General features: G+C 37.2%; 2 long non-coding RNA genes across 2 annotated transcripts; both read right to left on the reverse strand.

The window, feature by feature from the left end:
• Nucleotides 1-860: 860 nt before the first annotated feature.
• On the reverse strand, nucleotides 861-2,678 carry LOC132911113 (uncharacterized). Its single transcript, XR_009658907.1, has 2 exons — nucleotides 2,424-2,678; nucleotides 861-1,183 (listed from the first exon to the last, which is right to left on the reverse strand). It is a non-coding gene; the product is annotated as an uncharacterized LOC132911113 (long non-coding RNA).
• Nucleotides 2,679-3,000: 322 nt separating this feature from the next.
• LOC132911121 (uncharacterized) lies at nucleotides 3,001-3,623 on the reverse strand. The gene is made up of 2 exons (XR_009658914.1): nucleotides 3,519-3,623; nucleotides 3,001-3,419 (listed from the first exon to the last, which is right to left on the reverse strand). It is a non-coding gene; the product is annotated as an uncharacterized LOC132911121 (long non-coding RNA).
• Between the last annotated feature and the right edge of the window lie 467 nt (nucleotides 3,624-4,090).

A 4,090-nucleotide genomic window follows, 5' to 3' on the forward strand; every position in this document is an offset into this window, starting at 1 on the left:
ATGAAAGCGAGATAACTCGGCATTGAGCGTCGGTATCTAAATTATTGAAACTAGGACATACGATTAACAAAATACACTCGCAAAACGAAGAACGATTCGTTGGAAAGGAACGTAGATACTGGATCGTATTCGAAAGCTTTCGGAATATATATTCCACCTTGCGTAATTAATCCTGGATACGTGACGCAGCTTACGGCAGTTCAAAGCGATTTGTTCTGTCGACGACCGATTCATATTGATCTCAAAGGAGGAAGAGTAGAAAAGCGAAAAGTTTAAGCGATCTTAACCAAAACCGAGCATGTAAGAAATATCGTGTTTCTGCTTGTTACGTATTTACGTTTCTTCTCCGATCGACCACGTTGTTTCTCATTCCGATCCGACTCTTCGCTCGCTATCGAGTCGTATTTACGGTTGAAATTCATACCTTCTTGGAAGGATTTATAGAGGCGGAGTGTTTAACGAACGCAGACTAATATTACAAGGCCCGTACACGTAACTCGAAGAACACACAAATTCGTGCTATCGAACTGTCCTGTTTTGTTTTCAGAACAAAAGAAGAAAGAAAATACAATATCGTATAAAAGTACCGGTTTTCAGCGACTTAAGCTCAGTTGTAAACTGTAATGTTCAAAATGTAAATCTGATAAAAATTGTATGGCTACGTCATATAGTCGCTACAAAACCATTTTCCAGAATGTAAATCCTATAGAAAATATTGTTTGATTAGGAAAGGAATTTACGCGAAGATACGACTGAACCATACAATACTTTCTGTCGAATTGTCTACAATTGAATTTAAGACAATAAAACGATACTTTTATTCCTCTTAAACTTACGGTACCTTTATAATTTTTGGAAAATTTTTATTATATGTATATACAAAGAAATTCATAATCCTCGAGATTTTGAATGAACCCTTGTTTATAACTCGAACCGTACATTTGTCTTTTCCCAAGTTGTAAACATTACGATGCGAGCCTCATAAAGAGGTTAACTGTCACCCTAAGCCTTTAATGAGTCAGATCCTACGTAAACAGCTGATATGAATCAGAAACGGCAGAAGATTGTGCGCTCACGAGGGTGAGAAGGAAATTCCAGGAGAGCTAGTAGGTAAGGACTAGACGAGGCTTCTTCGGAGATCCTTAAGCCAGTCTTCAAACGCAGTCATACTCTCCGTGTTGTACTAAACAATGCAAATAAATCAACCAAACATAACATTACTCGTAATATATAATAAAACCTAATTGATGCCATTTGCATAGTCTTAATTCTCGCGCGTATGCAATAAATTTAATTAGAAATTGAATTATGTTACGAGACACGGGAAAACTAGACTAGAAATAAAACGATGTAGAAACAACATTGAGGATATAAAAGTCACACTAAATTAATTAAGTTAAATGACCGAGGACCTGAACGGAATGAAACATTAATAACGCGTCTTCGTCAAGGTTTTCAGTTAGGAGGTTATTGGCTCGGTGGCACAACGATCACGCCGTTGATAGATCAAGAAGCGAAACTACGTCGTTACCGGTATTCGAGCGATCTCGTATCTGTGTACGCAGGCGAATCCATACGTCGTAGGTTCCAACTAGCTTATTGCATCACTCGCGCTTATACGCGTGGCCATGACCGTCCAGAGATAGAATCGTTTCGACCTTTGGGCTTTGAGCCGAATTTACCCAAATGAATGATCGTTTCTCGATAGATGCAACATCAAAATGGAATATTAAGTAATCGATTCGACGACAATAATTTTCTACCGCAACGCGTAAGACTGCGAGATGCAAATGGATTTGTTTATCCAGAGGTTAGAGTGTCAAAGTTAAATGCACGGTACAAGGACTCGTTCGATTACAGATTCCTGACGATGGAACGCGTCGCATTGATCGGCAGTTGTACTCTCTTTCTTTTCTCCTGTACTCTCTCGTTCCACGCGTCTCGCGTTTCTTCCTCAGGATGTTAACGCTAAATCGATCTCTGTATGGATTTAGATTTTTGCTCGATGATATCCTTTCGTCGTTAACCGTGACTTTGTTCAACTCAGTAAGACTATCGTACCGAGCAGTTTTGAGAAAGTCTATTTTAGACGTTTGAAATATCCAAGAACGACGGACGACGATTATCCAATCGGCACACTCGGAGTGTTTGTTCGTTGGGACAAATGCATATTTGGAAATTAAAATAATTCTATAAAAATACGCTTAATCGGTGACGACGAGCTGCTGAGTCAAACAATATTTCGGAATTTCTAAGCCGTTTGAAAATTGCTTACGATCCGGCGCGTTAAATTTCGTACCAAGTTCTTTGAAAGATTTATTTGTTAAAATATTTTCTATTTGATCGTGAATTAGCATCGGTACAAATCATTGGTTTATTAGTTTGAACATTTTTGGGATATTTTGATTATCGGCAATATTTACTTCGTTAACGCATAATTCTTGTCGCTCTCCTTCCGTCTCTGTTCTTCCTTTCCCGAGAATAACAATCGCGTGTAACGTGTCTGTGCACGATCTCGTTCGCTTTTATCTGTCTACTGCTTATTGCCTGCCTACCTACCTACCTACTTACCTACCTACATGCCTACATATTACCTATATACACATATACATATATGCGTACATATATCTTTTACGATCGAAGAACCGCCTTTTCCCGCGTCCGTGAAGCAAGCTTGATCAGTGGATGACTTCCGGTAAATTTGTCCTTCCTCCTAGTTCGATGAGCCCACCTAACGAAATTTAAATGATATTCTACGAGGGAAAGACAAAGATTGTCCCAATATCGTGAATTATACGTCGTCGTATCATAAATTAACGTTATTCGATACCACGAATAAGGATGGACGACCTCTATGCAGCTGACACGAGTTAAACTCGACGACCTCGTACGTGCATGTCACTAGTCACGTATGCTTTGTCGATAACTATTTATACGTATGTTTTCCTACGTTGAACTATTTTAATGTCAAAGCAATGAGAGAGAAACAAACACGCTACATGTGATAGAATCCCAAGATTCGCATTTTTCATTGACTTTTACTATTCGTATGCAAATTGTCGCAAGACACGTATATAAACATGCTTGCATATAACATCGAATGAATTTATTTTATAAGCATCGTAAGCTGCGTTCTTATATTACTTACGTTATCGCCTTTTGTCTCAATTTTATCTTCATTATCCCCTTACGGGAACACGTATAATATAATATTTGAACGAAATCGATGATCAAGTAATGGAGACGTTACTGCCATCTGTAGCTCACAGTATGTATGTATGTACATACGTGCAAGAACATCACGGAGATGAACATTATTTTACCCTTATCCTTGAAACGTTATACCTAATGCATTTCATGAAAATCGTAATGAACTGTATTTGAATTCGATAAACTGTCGTCTCATTCCTATTGGCATTCTTATAGATTCGAATATATATATATATATATATATATGTATGTATGTATGTATTATATACATAGGTATTCAATCATAGCAAATGTAAAATAACACTTACCTATGCTCGTATATACATATATATGTAGTAAAGAAATATCGTTGATGGAATTTTTTAAACAAGACCGTTAAAAATAAACCAATACGATTACAGGTACTATATGGAGTGCGGCAAATATGCAGAGATTCAGGTATTCAACCCTGACCGCCTTTCGTGTCTTCGACCGATATAGCTCGCACCGCACCCTTCCCCTACTATCGAAACATTTTTTCAATTTTTTTCTTTAGTTCTTAAATTTGTTATGGTAGAAACGACAATGGAAAGACTTTTGTGAGTTGCACACCGTTTACACAAAAATGACAGTTTTTATTTGCGAGCAAGTAACGAGCTAGAATAAATAAAACGTTGTATAATAACGTTGTATAATACCAGATAATATGTTATAAAGTGCCGCTACTCCTACGTATTTGTACAACTTTTTCATCAATTTAACAATGAAATATAAACGATAAATACAAACGTTGAAGCGTTTATCCCTAATATATTCTGTTAATCGATCGAACATGTTTTATAGTATTTACTGCTTGAGATATGCTTCAGATGTACAACAAATGTCGAACTCGATCGAGATA

This window comes from Bombus pascuorum, chromosome 1 (genome assembly GCF_905332965.1).
Source record: "Bombus pascuorum chromosome 1, iyBomPasc1.1, whole genome shotgun sequence".
In the NCBI taxonomy this organism is placed as follows: Eukaryota; Metazoa; Arthropoda; class Insecta; order Hymenoptera; family Apidae; genus Bombus; species Bombus pascuorum.